Below are 17,479 nucleotides of genomic sequence, written 5' to 3' on the forward strand. Positions count from 1 at the left end.
TGCACAGATCCCGCAGTAGATCCTGCCTATGGACAGGGTGGGCCTGGGCAAAGAAGGACCTCCTCTTCATCTTCACATCGCAGGAGAAGTTCACAGCTCCTGGTACCAATGTTTCAGGCTCTGTGCAAAAGCGGGCAGCTACTGGTGTGTCTGTTGCTGTTGATTCATGTGTTCAGGGTTATCCATACATTTCTGCTTTGAAAAATATAATGGGAGATGAATATTTGGGAAGCAACTCTAGCTTCTACCATAGACCTGTACCAGGAGGAAGCATTGCCAGTCACCAACAGATGTTTCACTGACTGAAAGGAAGTTGGTAGAAAGCAGAGAATCACACTGTCCTCTCCAAGGATCTCATCTACAGGGGATCGTAAGAGGAGTGAATGTTCTCCCTCATTAGTCTCCAGCACAAAATCCCCCAACACAGCCAAAAGTGATTTTGTCACTGCTGTAGTCTCTGATGACATGATATTCCTCAACCATTCAGTGCCCCTTCCTTCTGTGGTGCTTCCTTAAATATATCCTGAGCCAGGTCACAGCGGGAGGAGTCAGCTATATGTTTGCCACAGAAATGAGGGAAAGCCCTGGCTACTGCAACTGAACCTGGCCCAGTTGCTCTACATCTGTCTGGAGGTTTCGAGTAAATGGTAATTTCATTTCCAGCCTCAGGCAGAAACATGTTAGCATGCGGAGCGGGAGGAACCTCTCTGATGGCCCCTTTCCTTCCTCAGTTTTGAGAGAGGAGTAATCTACAGGTGAGCAACTCAGCTTCCACTCGCTGAGGGATGACACAGTATTTCAGGCCATGACTGCAGTTGATATGGTTGAAAAAGAAGAAGAGTTGCACTGCACATGTCAGGCCCTCTGCTCCTGGATCCCGTACTGCAAATGTCCCTGACAGCATAAGAGAAACACAGCAGCAACAGTTCTGTTGAGTACTGTACAGAATAGGAAAATGTGAAGAGAAACATGAAACTGTGGTAGCACTTTTTCCTATGGAAAAATACCCACAGTGTGTGTTTTCAGTGGTGGATACACCTGGCTATACATTGGGATAGCTTCACCAGCAGCTCAAGGGGAAGCAGCTCTGGTTATAACATTCAGCAGGCATACCCCACGGATCGTGTACACAGAACGTGAGAAATTTTCTCCAATTAGCACTGAATAAAGCATCCGTGGGGGCAGGAAGGAAAGGCTCACCTGGCGCCACTGGCCAGGCTCTTGGGGAAGCCCGTCTGTCACCCATTGAAGCATTGAACCTTCAGCCACTGCACAGACTGTGATGTCTGTCTGGGAATGCAGGGGCAATGAGTGGCCAGTTCATTCCTCTGCTCAGGAGAGATGACCATTATCCAGAGGAACGGGGAGAAGCAGAAAGAAGTTGCTGGGTGGGATTTTCAGCAGGACTTCTGGATTCAATTTCCTTGTGGTTATAGTAAAAATAATTCTTTGGGACGTCAGGGAGAGATGACCCCTCCGTCAGCCAACCTGTCCCCAGCAAAGGTGATGCTTAAACTTACCTGAGACACCTGAGGCAACAAGAAAAACTTGCTTTCTCCTTGTAAAATGAGTGTTGTGAACTAGAAGTTACTCGGGGCTGGAGCCACGACTCAACAAGCCAGAGAGGGGCAGGGGAGCAGGAGGGAGGCAGGGAAGACGTGCTCTCCCACCTGGGGCTGGCAGGCAAGCTGGGAAAACCTGCACGGAGAGCAACCTGTAGCCACCCGAGAACAAGTGTACATCTTCAACTTACACGCTGCAGTTGCACCAAGAGCCTGGCCTGCCGTGACATGCCAACTTGCTGCTGGCCCCGGGGGAGAAAGAGGCTTTAAAGCACAAGGTTAGGAGAGTCAGGCCTCAGGCTCAGGATATTAATAGCTGGAAGATCATGCGGGTTGTGAGAAACCTCACATGTGTGGTAGCTAGAAGTTAAAACAGGATGACTTTATTGGCCATCCCAACAGTGAAGACAGTGAGCTGAGGTGCTTAAATGTGTTGTGACCTGGGATAAGTTGTGCACTGACCATCAGGCTGAAGGGGCAGTGGGTCTATGTCATACTCAACCGATGACCAGAATGGTGTCACAAGTGAGAAAGAGTTCTGGAAACCCCACAAAAGAATTGAGGAGGGCAGAGAGAGGGGGAGGAAGAGAAGGGCAGCACAAGGAGAAGGAGAGAGGAGCCACATGGCACTTTGATGCAGAGCCCAAGACCCAACAGGAAGAAAAAAGCAGCCCTCATCCTGAAAGCCAGGCACACGGGGCTTGCGTGTTTTATTGGAGAAGCAGCAGCAGCACCGAAGATACCTCTCCTGCTTCTTGAAGGGGAGTGTTTGGGAGGAAGTGATAAGGGAGCAGAAAAAGGAAAATACAACCATGCTTGGTGCCAGCCCAGGGAGAGCTGATGGTGTCCCCATGGACAGTATGCAATGCAAAGGTCTGCAGGCACAACAACTGCCTGGTCCTGTGGCTAGTCATGGGACATAGATGGTGATGGGCAAACCTGAGCTCAGGGGTGGGCATGGGAAGCCTAGTTCAGGAGCACCTTTGCAGGAGAAGCAGGATGCCTCCATCTTTTCTGATGCAATTTCATTCTTTGGCTCCATACAGGAATTTTCCATAATCCCCTGATGCTTAACCAACGAGTTATTCACCTCCAAGCTGTACATACAGCAGAATGTGATCCCAGCAATTTGCAATGGCTTATTAAACCCAATGAGCCCTAAAAGAGTTGGAAGGAACAGGTGAGAAAGCAATTTTGTTACAAAGTCTTGCTGCGTTATTGGGCTTGTTTTTTAGGGAGGGCTCGATGGCTGGGTGAGAGATTGGGCAGGTTTCCTAGAATATTCCCTCTCTCCCCTGCAGACACAGGGGCAGCACTTCAGTTGCACACCTCATCCACACAGGGTCTCCCAAACCGACCCAGAGACTGCCGACTTTGTTATGCTCCCCTGCTCATTCAGGCTGCTCTGTACTGCCCTACAGCACCTTTCTAGTAGGGGGTCCGCAGGCATATTTGGAGATACCACTGTTCCCAGAGACCCATAGCTCAGCACTTGCAGAATAACTGCAAGGTTATTCTGAGTCCACTAAGGGGAAGCCTATTTTTCCACTGCAGATACTCAGGGAGTTTGCAAATCTAAAGAGCATGGGCACAACTGAAACGGAGTACAAATTCTGCTGTAAAAATTCAATGGTTGGAAAGGCTTTTTCAGTCTGCATTCCTCCTATTCATCAGATCGGGCATGCGACCTCTTAAAGGAAAACTTGAACATGCAAGTGTTTCTACAGGGAAAAAAAAAAAAAAAAAAGCACAACAACAACAAAACAGAACCCTTTATTACCGTGAACAATCACTTCAAAATGTGGGTGTTCAGCACCTGGCAGCCTATTTTGTAAAGGTGCACAGCAGCACAGGGAAAGATTGGCTCTGGAGCCACTTGAAGAGAAGTGTCAGGACCAGGCTGTGCTGAAAAAGAAATAAGAGAAAGGGGAAAATGATGAGGAAGAATGGCAGGGCGTCTAACACTTTGCATCTAATGCCTCCACATGGCTGCAAGTGCCGTGGCAATTTGGCCCTGATAACACGGATGAAGAGATGTTGCTAACATATTGCTTCCTTGTCAAATGTCTCACTGGTTTTGCAGCCAAGTCTCCTGCCAGCAAGGCCGCAGCAGCGCCTCTCCGTTACTTTCATATGCAAAGAGGTTGTTAACTCAATTGCCAATAAAATTCTAGTGGGTGGAGAGGAGGACATCTGCCTGTCTAGTCCTGTGCTTGCCAACATGGTTCTTTTATTCCTCCAGAAGCCGCAAGCTCCTACTCGAGCTGGTATTTTGACAAGCATTTCTGTTTTCTTGACACAATGGGCAAAGTGGGCACAGATCTTGCATGCCACTCGTAATATGTTTTCTGTGCTGTGATTTGCATCCTTTCTGGAGGATGCCTGGCACAGCACTGCACAAAGCAGAACGAGCAGCTTGGACAGTGGGTTTAGTCTGACATGTAAATGTACTGCTTAATTATGTGCAATTGCGTTAGGAGAATGTGAAGAGGATGCTTTGCAGGCTGTGATGGCTACAAGGCTATGATGAATTTGGGTTTGGGGGGTGGGGGTGACAGAAGAGGCTTTGGAGGAGGGAAAAAAAAAAGGATGGAAATAATATTGAGGTAAATGAGTTGTCATCGGGAGCCACATGAAATGGCGACAATCATTTTTGTTAATTCCCCAACTTTACTCTTGGCTGCTGGAGACCCTAGGGTCCCAGCTAGCTGAAGCTGCAACCCCCTAAAGACACATTCCCAGAGGACAGGGGACTTACAGGGCATCTGTGTTCTCAGCACAGTCTCAAAGCTGGCCTTAAGTCCTGCCAGTAAAATTCTAGCTGAAAGTGAAAGCGACCAGAAAAACAGAGGTGGCAGACGGGTCACCAGGAGCAGGGAAGGTGGATTTGATGTTCTGGGGCACAGGACCAGACAGCATAATCTCTTCCAGCCCTTTCCAACCCTAAATTTTGGTTAATCTCTGCTTTTGTGCTTGAGGATGAGCCACCACCTTTGCAAACATATGATATGGTTACATCTGAAAGAAGAGGCCAAGAAGCCAGAGGGACTACTGCAGGAAAGGTTTAGACACATCAGATTGTACAGATGGTCAGAGCCAGAATCTCTCAGGTATCACACATGGCACAAACAGCTCTCCTCCATCCTCATCTTCCCCAGGCACTCCCTGAGTGCCAACCGTGTTGCCAAGCCTCATAAATTTCCCTCTCTGAGCACTGCTCTATGGAGAGATATTGAAAGACGGTCCAACTGTGTGATCCTACACCTGCCCAAGGGCACAGCAGCCAGCAGTACTGCTCTGCCTTCACCCTGAACACAGACCTCCTCCTCTTTTCGGGACAACCATAGAGCTAAAGGACAGCTAATTTCATGCCTTATAAACCAGTTTCACTTTAGAACAAGAAATAAAAAAGAACTTTCTTATCTCTCTGGGGAACGTCTTGAGACTCAAGCTGTTTTATTATCTGGGTTAGTTTGACATCCGAGAGGAGATTACAATCTGAAATTTGGAATGAAAGGGGGTTAGTCAATGTCATTTCCTATGTTCATAAGTAAATGACCAAGAAGAGATACATGTCACAGTCACGTCTGCTTTCATTTATTGGGCTGAAGGTTCATCTGTAAAACAAGAGATCATGAATTTATTGGCTTATTAATTATCTGCAAGCTTTTAATAAGGTGCTGTATTACTTTGACCATCTCGCCATTCTGTAATTTGATTATCCAGTCTTTCCAGTTCTTAATTGATAATTAATTTGAATAATGTGCAAAGAATTGAATGATGGAAGAGGGAAGGAGAAACAGATGGCTGGTCTATACAGCTAGAAAACATTTAACAGGGGAGAAAAGCATCGCATTTTGAACATAACAATATACTTTGTTCTAGGAAGGGACAATAGCATATGCTGTGGCTCATATCTTCAAACTTTTGCCCTGGTAAAAGAAAGGAAGGAAAAGATATTGAGACCGTGTCATAAAAAGGTATATAGCAAACACGCAAAGAATAGAGAGCTGATAGTCTGGCATAGGTAGAAGTCAGGATTAGTCTTCATTGAAAAAAAAAAAAGGGATACAGGACACAATTTTTTGGAGGTCATGTTGTTGTGTGCAATCTTAATTTGAAGTTCATATTTAATGGGCAAAACATTTGAAGACAGAAAGATGTAAAGCCAAAACATAAGGGGTTCCTTGTAATAAATCTGTGTATTTTAGGTTCTGAGATGAATTCTTTTCCTCTGAGTACATTATAGAGAAGATCCAGCTTCAGGGAACTGAGGAGAAACTGGGCCCAAAAAGCCACTGCTTTTCTTAAAGCCCTGAAACATCACTTCTTAAAGTCTCACTGGCTCTCCCACCTCTTTATTGTCATCTTCAGAATTTCCACCAACCAATGGATATTTGGGGAGAAACCGGGTACCAGAGTTTCTGAAGGAGACACAAATGCCTACTAAGGCATGAGCTCAGGAGTTTATTTCCACTGGGAGCCAGGGGCAGCTACACCAGACCACCCTGTGAACATCAGGCTGATTTTCTTCCTTCCACGGGACATTTCAGGCTTGAAACCGACCATGTATTCTTCAAGCCATGGCCTCTTGCTGCAGAGCTCTTCCTTCTGGCGTTTTTGACCATCACATGGCTCAGCCTCCTACAACTACGAGTTTTATGAGAGCATTTTTCCTGGAATCTACACCCACATTTTTCATAAAGGATGTTACTTAGATGTATTCATTTTTCTTTCAAGGACAGTCTATCCTTATGGAGGCAGGATAGAGTAATGACTGAAGGTAATTCTGGCTCTGACTCCGGGAGGGTAAGAGGAACAAATGAGCAATATATTTGCACCCATACACCCACAGATGTCAAAGCCTTTAAGTGAAGCAGACCAAAGCACTTACATCACTTGAAAAACGAATTGCTATTCTAAAAACACGTTTGTTTTGTCCCTTGGATGGTGCCACACAGGTTACAGATCTGAAAGAAATCTATGCAGCACAAAAGAGCGTGCAGCAGAGGGCTGTGCGGACACTGCTCTTTTCTTCCTTTCGCAAGGTTAAACCTGTCGTGTTTTGCACGTAGGGGGTGTTCAGGAGCATCACTCTCCCCACTGTGAGAGAGCACGGAGCTGACCTCCACCACTTCCTGATGAGGCCTGAGGGCCTGGGGCCAACCCTGATGGACGTGTTAGAAATCTGCATTTACAGCAAAGCACGCCCAGCAAAACAGGGTCCATCGGATCCATTTCCTCCTCTCTCTGAGAGGTGACGACCCATTCCCCACCACCTTGCTAGGCACGCATTTTGCACGTTTCCTCTCTTTTGCGTGGACATCTCAGAGTCTTGAAAACACCATTCCACCTGCCGTCGCCTTTCAGTGCAGGAGGGATGTTCAGTCCAGCTCGGTGCAGGCACCGGGATGTTTTCAAGGACACCGGCAGTTCCCAGACAAAGATTTCCGAGTTTATTCAAGAGAAGCAGTGCTGAAATCAACACAAGCACATATTGCTCTTGAAGTAAAGATGCTGTTTGCTGTTTCCCACTTACCAAACCCCTTCACCTCTGCCAAGACACTTGTAAAGCACTGGATATTGATAATAACGGGGATCACAACTCTCTCTCTGCTCAGCACAAGTCTTTGAATGCTGTGTCTAGTAAGATGATGAATAGTAATAACCACAATTGCAGCTGTGACATGAGTACTCCTTGCAATCTTCCTCCAGTGTTCCTAAGGAGACAGAGTGCCCAAGGTCAAACAACAAACACAATGCATTTTGATAGGGCCTACAAAAATCGTTCCTTCCATTTCTTCCAGATTTACAACCTCTGCGATAGGGTAAGGAACCAAAAAACATGATTAAAGAGATGCTAGAATCCATCAGATGTAAATGGATTGCAACAGTTTTTAAATGGGTTAAATTTGCAGCCTGAACTACTTGGCAGAATCTCTGTAATCGTTATTCTTTTATTCATAGCAGTAATAAATAATAATAAACCTAAACATCCCAATGGTCCCCACACCTCCCGCATCTCCCTAGCTGCAGATCTCAAATATGAATAATAATTACAGCTTATCAAATCAGCCCATGATTAGAGACAACAGAAAGACATTTCATATTGTTAACTTCCTTGCACAAGACGAAAAAAAAATCAGGTCATAGGGGTATTAAAAATTTATATCATAGCATTTGACTTGACTCGTCTCTTAAAAAGAAAAAACCCTAGCATGTATTATGTATTTAGGCAATTCCTTTTAAATCCTTTCTAGAATGAGCACAAGATAGGCCCATAACTTGATAGATGGATGGCTCTGTCTAGATACTGTGCATATTTTATATACACATACACATGCATACACTTAATGTGCACTCACACCTATATATAAAATTATATACATAGAAAGAAAGGTATAAATCTATTTATATCTCTTAGCTGAAGACAGATGCAGAGCTAATGTTAAAAAAATCTCTACACAGATAGCATCTTATTTAAACCTGGCAGCTTTAGAAGAGTAACTTTTTTGCCAATTTTTTTGTAGAGTCACAGCAACCTCAGCAGAGCTTGTTTCATTAGCAGCCTTGTTCCTGTTTATGTTTAGCGGTTAGTTTCTTGGTTTTGTTTTGTTTTTATTTTTATTTTTTTCCCCCTTTGGTCATTTTTGTTGCTTCCCTAGTCAAAGAATACCTTGACTGGGGAAAAAGAAGGTCCTCGATTCCCACACAATGGTTGAAGCATGGGTGACTGGAATAAATAAAGTCAAGAGAGAGGCTTAATATTCAACTCATCATTCAGGAGATTAAGAAAGGAAACCAGCTACTGCTTGAGTGGTTTTTAGGACCCACTTTGTGCCCTGTTTACCAGTCCTGCTGCTGGGGCTGCAAATTTGCTGCAGGAGCTCTTGTAGCATAGGCAAAGCAGAGCAATCCATACAGGTTAGTTTTGTGTACACAGCCTGTATGTAAATACGCAGCAGTCTTCTGATAAGCAGGCCCAGATTGCCCAGGTTGGAGGGCCACCCAGAAAACAAAGAAAAGGTGTTCATAACCTGCTCCGCACAAAACCTGGGACCACAGTCACTGGTCTCTGGAGACAGCCCTGCCCTGGAAGAGGGCTGCATAGGGAGCCCTGTAGATGTGGCCTCCCCCAGGCACATCCCAGGACATCTTCTGGATGTCCCTGTGGTGCTAATGATGGATTTCACAGCCTGCCTGGTCCCAGGGAAGGGAAAGCAATTTCAGTCCCATTGCCCAAGGCCACCCTGATCTCAGTGCTACTGACGGTGGAAGACGATGCCTCCAAAGCTCTCTGGAAGCCTCCTGGCTGCTTGGGGCCTCACTCCTCATTTCCTTCCACCTCCAACTTATAAAAAACATCTAGCATCTTCATGGTAATTAGAAAAACTCTTCCACATGTTTCAATGTAAAAACACATTTTTATAAGAGACATGGTTCCATGTCCAAGGTTGTCAGCAGCACATATTTCCCAAAAGATGCTGGAAATCTTGGAGGGGCAAAGACTGCAGAGAGCTGCAGTGAACACCTCAATGTAAATCCCCTGGCATCAGCTTACTGTTTTCAGGAGAGGTCAGCATATTTACGTAGATGCGTTAATAGGGCAGCCGCCAAAATCTCCACTAAGATGTTTTGAAAGCTTTAAAAAAAGCCTTGGAATATATTTTTTTTCAACATCTGCAGTCAATGAAAGGAGAGATGCAAATCTGCTGTCATTTGCATGCAAATTTTTTTACATCAAATCAGTGACAGAATGCACAATAAACACACTTTAAATTGAAATATTCCACGTTCACTTCCTCCTACCCTTGCCTGCAGCTGGGATCCAATTTTCGTGCACGGCTCCACACAGGTGACCATCCTCCAGTGGCTCTGAAGCCAGGAAGAGTGTGGGGAAGACAGAATTACAGAGGCAGAGTAATTGCAACTATCTCATGACTCAAAAACCAGCTGTCGTGAGGGAGAGTAAAGATGAAGGTTCTTCAGAAATAAATGCTGTTAAAAGAGTCTGTATCTGTCTTAAACCCTAAAGCATCCTTTATGACAACCATTATTTTGCTCAGGGGAAAAATGCTAATCAGTCACTCTGGAGTCCACACAATCAGAAATAATAGCGAATATCTCTGTAAGACTTGTTTGCTACAGGTTTTAAATAGCTCATTTGATGTACAACACCCCTGAAGGGGAGGGCAGTGCTCATAACACCAGTGCAGAGATGGGCAAAAGGTGTGCAGTGGGGCTGAGGGGTTCGCTCAGGTCGTGTTGGAATTGCAGCAGAGCTGGGAATCGAGCTGTGTCCCTCCAGGCCTCCTGGTCATGCTTTTGTGTCCCATCCCCAACCCCATTCCCAAACACATCCCATTGCTAATCGCATCTCCAACCCCCCAGCCCCAATCCCTCCCCCTCTCCATCTCCATCTCCATCCTCATCTCCATCCCTATCCCTATCCCTATTCCCATCCCTGTCCCCATCAGTACTCTTTCCATTTCTTTTCCATATGAGATGCCGTAGCTCCACCGGTCTCTCCATCTCCAGTCTCATGTGCCAGGTAACACTGATTTTAGGACAGCACAAAAGCACATCAGGGCCCATCTCCTGGGTTAGCTAAGCCACGGCTGCACTCAGACCTGCCCACGTGTTAGCCCACTGCTATGACCAACCTCATCACCACACCAGCCATGTCTCAGTTTTCCTTCAGTGTCTAATGGTTCCTGAAGCGCACTCAAAGCTGTTTTCTGTAGCTGGTGTTTCACTTTCCCTGCTAATAGAAAGTGTTTCCTGATGTCTGACCGAAATCCTTCCTGCTGTATCTCAAAGCTGCTCATTCCTGCCCTAGTTGGCCAGCTGGATGTTTCTGCTGCTGGTCACAGCAGTGCTCCCCAGCAGAGCCCTGCACTGTCCCTCTGTCCCCACAGCCCTGACCCACCGCTGGGGACAGCCCGCGGCTTCCCCAGGGAACGCACAACACCTGTGAGGGCAAGCCAAAGACCACGCTGGTAAAACGGTCATTTTTTAATAGCCCAAAGCCCGTCTCCTTTCAAATCATACAGCTTCTGGTTTGCCTGTTGCTCCAGGTACTATGGGAGAGGATTCACCTGGGCTGAGCCCTGCCTGGTCCTGGCATGGGAGCCTCCAGCAGTCCCCTGGGTCTGTCCACACACTGCAGCAGCGCAGCTGCTTGCCTGCAGCACAGGCATGCCGCGCTCTGACTCACGAGCTATTAAAAGCCACATTTCCCCCCGTATCTCTCTACCTAAAGATATAGATAGGCACCCAGCGAGGACTGTAAAAGCACTTAGGCTGGTTAGTTAGATCTCACTGGAAGTTAAGCGCCAAATTCACCTGCCTGTTAGAAATGAAATGCCTTTTGAAATTGAGCCCCAGGCGCTTCTGAGCTCCTTATGCAAGCTGGAAACCCCAGGTCGTCGGAGACACGGGTCAGCGAAACAGAGCTACGTGCACCTCCCCACCCTCGGTCTGCGGGGGTCTGGGGGAGCAGGGGGAGCACGCAGAGGGGTGCCAGCACGGTGCTGCACAGAGATCAAGCGTCCTGTCCCACGGGTGCATCAACAGACACGTGCTTTGGAGGCAAATTCTCCAGGTTGTCGGCAGCACTGCAGGAAAGAAAAGAGCTGAATACCAAAAAAAGTCCCATATTTATCTGTTCCTTGCTTGTCTGCAAAACTCTCTGCAGAACCTAAGCGGAAATGTTGAAGACGGCAAGGGCAGAAGGGTGGGATGGAGTGTTATCTGCCCACAGTGCTGCTGGCATGCACGCGTGTGTGTGAGCGTGCACATGTGTGAGTATGTGCCCTCCTCTGGCTTCCTGAAAGGAAACTGAGCTTGCATTTGCTATTCAAAGGCCATTTAAAATACAGAATCACTGAGCTGCTGCATTTCTCCTTTGCTTTTTTTCCAAGAAATTAAAGAAACTATTTGAGACCACCTTATCTGGTAGGTGACGGGATAATTGGAAATGCCTTGGTATAGCTGACATGTCCACGGATACACAGAGGAGCAGCACGAGCATCTCAGCAGCAGGCACAAACTTAATAAGTGTTAGGGACAAATCTAATAACCGCTTCGCTGGTCTCAACAGCTCTTTAGCTGATATAACACCACAAACACTTTCTCAGCAATTCCACTGTTATTTAACCCTGTGAGAGAGCGGGCTCTGCAGCAGCGAGCCCCAGCATGGAGCTGGTGGTGCTGTGCTGGCCCTGGGCACGAAGGAGGGCCAAGGTCACCTCAACCACCACCGTTTGCCAAGGCCCTGCCCGTAGGACACCCGTGGTTGGACATCTCCTGAATCAGCAGCACATCTCCCGAGGCCTCCTTGGCCAGCCTCGCCAGCTGCCTCTGGAGGAGCCCAGATGTTGCTGGCTGCAGGTCAGAGATCCAGCCAGAAAATATTTCCTCCCTGGCTTGTGTGCCCACAGGCAGGAGGGATGCTGTTTGTGGCAATCGCCCACCTTTTTGGTTAAAAATAAATTATGAAAGCAGTTCAGGTTTATGGTGAATGATAGGGGGAGTGATGACACTGAGTATTTACAGGGAAATCAGCAATGTCATTCTGAGGCTTCACTCCTTTTTACATTTCCCCCCTCACCGGGTAGCCTAGAGAGCCTTCAAAGTTCATGTCCAGCAACCAGCTGCAATGACCCCAAGGCCCCATGGCTGAGGACGGGTGCTTCTTCTGTTCACTTCAGCCATGGAGCACCAGGAAAGGTTCAGATATGAAAAAGCCCAGCAGAAAAATGCATGAACTCAAAGCAGAACTGATAGCTTCAGCTGGTGGGAAGAGATATGGTCACCCTTGGACAGACACTGAAGTGTAGCAAGCTTGCCTTGCACATGCTAAGAACAGCACCCCTGATCTTATCGCCTGTTGTGTCCTGCAGAAAGCTGCATGATTTCACAGAGGACCACAGAGTGGGGACATCCCCTCCGAGCTCATCCTCAAGGGCACATCCCACGCCTGCTGGATACTCCTCACCAGAGAGATCACATCAGGTGCATTGGGCTAAGCCCTTGCTCTAGAATAAGCATGCCCACACGGGCAGTTATTCTGGATGAGGCATGATAAAAGCCATGCCAGTTTAATTTCCTCGTGCACAAGCAGGTTTACCTCCCATATAGCTTGTATTTTGTGGTAAAGCTTTAAAAAAAAAAAAAAAAAAAAAAAGAGTTGCACAACCTCACTCACAGGCCATCAACTGGTTTGGGGATGGCGTGACTGATTATCTGTACAAAGGCTGCGGAAAATTCCTGGATGGGGCTGTGGAGTGAAAGCAGCAGGCCAAAGAGCTGGGTAGCCTTTTCCCCAGCTGATATCCATCAGCCCTGCAGCCCGTCCCAAGCACCTCTCTGCACCAGATTTCTTCTGGTCAGCAGCAGAAAAATTTCGGCTGTGCAGGACCTCTGGAGGTCTGGAGCCTGCCCGGCAGGTACCACGAACCTGAGCTGAGTTCATCACAGGAGAACATCGTGCAAAAAGCCACTCCTGAGCGGAGGCTGGAAACCCCTCATCTTCCTGAAACCTGGTGGGTGGTGGAGACCATCATCCATGGTACGTTGTGTTGGTGGGGCCAGGTGGCTCTGGAGGGTGCTTTCCTGGGATAAATGAACAAATTAGGGGACACTCCAGCAGGAGGAAAGGTAGCAGAGCGCGTGTGCGGAGGACATTCCCCATCCCTCCCTGCCTCCCCCATGCACACGTATGTCATGGGGAAGAGATGAAACCCAAGCCACCGAGGTGTCTGCTGGTGAAAGCAGGGTCTGCCCCAGCGCGGCCGAGCCGCCTCTGCAGAAAAGCAGATCCGCGGCTCGGGGTGAGTCACAGCGCCAACAGGAGCGGCGCGGCGTGAGAAAAGGAGTTTAATGCGTGAAGACAGACGGACGGCCTCCCTTCCCCGGCAGCCTCAGAAAAAAAAAAAAGAAAAAAAAATCTGCCCTTTTCCAGGAAAGTGCTTTGCAACCTGATTGCTCTTGTATCTGTTTATTAAACAAAGGTTTGGAGAGGAAATTCCTTGCTGCAGCAAAATACTGCGTTTCCAAGGTTATCCCGGAGCACAAAGCAAGAAGACAGTCGTTTTTCATGCCCATAATTAGGGAAATTGTATTAGCAGATTAGCGTTAAGCAACATTTACATACAGTAACATGGTTACGGGATGGTGCTCCTAACCAAATTAAAGGCCATCTTGCTCACCCGCCCTTGCAGCAGGCAGGACTCTTCACAGCTCTCTTCCCTGGGCTTTCAGTACCCGATCCAAAGTCCCTCCAAACCTGACGGTAAGGTGCCCATTGGCTGCAAATAGCTTTGTTTCACCAGGTTTCAGGAATCTGCTTTCCTTGTTGCTGGTTCAACCACAGGGCCCCTTCCCAGAGGTGGTTTTAAGACCCAAATCCCTCTGCAGTTCGGATTTCCTTCCCGCAGTTGACACAAGGCATGGGCACAGAGCGCTCACCTGGCAGAGGCGAGCTGGCTTTTATTTGCTCGCTGCTGTGCAAATCCCAGGCCGGGTCACACAGGGCTTGTTTGAAGGGCCTGTGTCGTGTTTCAACCACAGCCACAACCAGCGCGCTCCAAACAAGCCCAGCGGGAAACCTTCCCTGGGAGAAGCCAGCAAGACAGCCAGCATCACAAAAACCTAAAGAATTTGGCATGGTTTTATCAAAAGGTTTGTATTTTCCAGCACATGAAAAGACGGCTTTATACAGGCAGAAGAATATATATTCCTGCTGCATCTCCGCACGGGGAGCTTGCCAACTCCCCTGTCCACCTTGGGGGCAGCAGAGCCACCATTGGAGCCATGCTGTCCTCCGGCAGCAGCACCCCCAGCAGGCTCCGGCATGGGGCAGGCGCAGAGCATTTCCAGGCTCACCTATCCGCCTTAGATGAAATGCTTCATTTTCAACACCCCCGACCAAAAAAAAAAATCGAGCCCAGCCACTCCCAGCTCCTCTGTAGCCATTTTCGAGGTTCACAGACTTAACTGTCGAAGGCTGCAGACACATTTATTATCTTTTTGCAGTGCCATCTGGCATTTGTGTATCAGAAGAAGATTACATATATGTCAAATGGGGAAAAATATCTTTTCCTGTAACAGTTGTAGAAACGGGGAGGGGGGGGGGATATAAAAAAATTAAATCCTGTGGACCATATGGAAGGCTTTTTCTTAAGCAATCCATCTTGAGCAATTAGGAAGTGTCACAGCCGACATGCAGATCCTGGGATCGCTGAGAGCGCTGGGACAGAAGCGGGGTGGCGGGGTCAGGCTACCTGAGACACCAGTGCTGCGACGGCCTGAAATAGCCTGGGAACGCATAACTCTCCCCCCTCGTCTCCCAGAACAGGGAAGGAAAAAGAAAAAGAGGAGAGGGAACAAAACAAGACAGCTTGCAGCACGCTAAGTGAATCAGAGCAATGGCCTTTCTTTGCCTTTCAGGGTTTTATCATCGCACGTCTTGCGAAAGCAATAGGTGTGAACCCGCGGTGGAGCCTCGCCAGGTTTTCAGTGCTTGCTCTGTGCCTCCCGATGCCGGGGATAGTGGAAAATTACTGGCGTCTCCTCCCAGCACTGCCATACGAGGCGGCTTTGGCAGGACAAGGAAATCCACCACTGGCATGACCCAGCGAGCACGGGATGGAGACGGCGGTGCTGTGCTGTCCTGTGGAGCAGGAGCTGGTGGGGCTGGTGAGCACAGTGTGCTCAGGATGCCCTCTTCTTGGCGGGGTGGCCACCGTATTGCCCGGCCTGATGAGGTGGCTGCATGGTCATGACTTCACTCGATGACAGCCAAGAGCGAGGGGCAGCTGTGCCCCAGGAGGCACGCCGGCTCTGCAGACCGTCCTGCAGCCCCCAGCCAGTGGCAGCAGCCCACAGGGAGGAGAAACTCAGCGTGGGATGGGGAACACTGGGTGGGAAGGCAGAAAACGCACCCTAAGCTGCAGCAGCCCCTTGCCCACAGGTGCCTTGCTCTGGGGGTGTTGGGAGGATGAGGAGGGTGTGGGAAACCAGATCCCCCTGTGCCCCAGCAAAGAAAACGGGGTCATGCCGATGCCACACAGCCAGAGCAGCCCAGTCCTGCTGGGTGGCTGGGGCACGGGGAAAACAAAGGAAATGCTGCAGCCAAACAGCAGCACCGCCCGGGGCAAAGCCTTCCTCCCCACTCCTCTCTGGGACGCCGTGCTCCTCGCCTCTTCTCTTTCTTTCTCCTCCGACCATTTTTGCTGCTTTTACGCAAGTGAGGCGGTCAATAAGCAAGAGAGCAGAGGTCCTCCGTGCATCGGTTTAGCCCAGTGTGTGTTTTCCTTCCAGCCCCAAAGGCTTGTCTCCCCTGGGTTTCACCGGGGTCAAACTAAGACATTTCCTGCCCTTGCCCCCGGCCGCTGCTGACTCACGCCAGCCAGGCAGATGTTTGCTGAGCTGGGCTCTGATGTGGCCGAGGGGACGGCGCCAGACCCCGCCGCTCTCTGCCCTTCCTCCTGTGAAAGTTTATGCCGTGGAGTTATTTTTAACAGGAAACCCAGCTGTGGCCGGCCCCTTTCTGGCAGCTGCCCAGCCCTGGGGATGAGGAGCCACTGTGCGCCATCCTGACCCTGCCCCAGCATCCCACGGGTGGGCAGCAACTGCAGAGCATCCCCCCGAGCTCTCCTCCACCCCCCTGCCTGTAATGCCCGGTGCTAACGCCCGCAGTGGCATTTCTGTGCTGGGCCACGTGCCACTCACAACAGCCAGCGGGCCTGAGTCACCGGCAATGTTTCATTAAGGCTTGACTGTATCGCCCCGGATTTGGGGGAGGGAAGCGGGAGGGAGGCCAAGGGGCAGAGAGGCAGCTGAACATCTCCAGAACAACTTAAAGGACGGGAAGTTTTAAGCTGGGGAGGAAGCACCGCAGGAGCTCATAGTGTGGGAAGGGTGTTACCTAGTGAGCATGGGCCTGACGGCTCCGCTCCCTCGGCAAGGGGCAGGGGACGGGTGAGACGGGGCTGTCGGAGGGGACAGCGGTGCTTTGAGAGCAGCCGAGGTGGGTGGCGTGAGCACCCTACCACAGCCAGGCAATGCTCCAGCCCTTGGCCCTCTCTGTTTTCTCCCCCCTAAAACTGGTGAAACTTCAGTTTCACTGTAGGGGATCACCATGCGTGCCCACCATTGGCCCTGTGCTTAAAATGACACAGAAGTTGCAGGAGGGAAGGGGACAACTTCCATCAATACCGTTTCACTGCAAAATTATTTTATAAATTTAGAAAGAGCATAAAAATATTGCCCACCACTGACAGTAAGCAATTATTTAGTTAGATTAGCTTAGCTCAGGTTCTTGTCTAACAGCAACAGCTCTAGCAAGCACCTCTTGCAGTCACGGCCTGTAACAAGGGTGGATGTTTAGGGAAAGACCATGAGAACAAGGTCAATACACAACAATACTTTCCCAGTTGAATTCACCTGTGCTTTCAGCCATTTCTGCTTTCTCAAGCATAAATGACCCCTGCAATCTGCTTCCATGGAGGTCTGTTCCAGGTGGGTCTCCAGGGTTCGGTTATGTACGCTGCACAGAGGTGCTTCCACACCATTTACTGATGCTGCCTGATACTTGCTCGGTGTTCTCACCCTGCTGCTGAGCTGAGAGCTGCTGTGGTCTGCCCTGCACCCAGTGCAAGAAGATCCTTGCCATGCATTGCACCCCTGGGTGCATCACGTTAGCGCCGTGAGCGATGCGAGCAGTGCTGCTCCCAGCAGGTCTGTGGCAGAGGAAGGGGAGCTGCCAGGTTTGCTTAGTAACACTGATAGCAAGTCTTTCAAAAGTAAATGTTGCTAGAAAATTCACTCAAAAAGCACCCCAGGAGGAACATTTTAGTGGTTGCTCATGGCCTGCTGGCTCAGGCTTCCCCACCCTCCCATTTGGCCCAGGG

The 17,479-nt window shown here is 49.0% G+C and overlaps 1 long non-coding RNA gene across 1 annotated transcript; it reads right to left on the reverse strand.

Annotated features, from left to right (window-relative positions):
- Nucleotides 1-4,574: 4,574 nt before the first annotated feature.
- On the reverse strand, nucleotides 4,575-14,612 carry LOC308198597. The gene is made up of 3 exons (XR_013954041.1): nucleotides 13,775-14,612; nucleotides 13,024-13,178; nucleotides 4,575-7,282 (listed from the first exon to the last, which is right to left on the reverse strand). It is a non-coding gene; the product is annotated as an uncharacterized lncRNA (long non-coding RNA).
- Nucleotides 14,613-17,479: the final 2,867 nt, after the last annotated feature.

This window comes from Anser brachyrhynchus (genome assembly GCF_964034855.1).
Source record: "Anser brachyrhynchus genome assembly, chromosome: 7".
NCBI classification, from domain to species: domain Eukaryota; kingdom Metazoa; phylum Chordata; class Aves; order Anseriformes; family Anatidae; genus Anser; species Anser brachyrhynchus.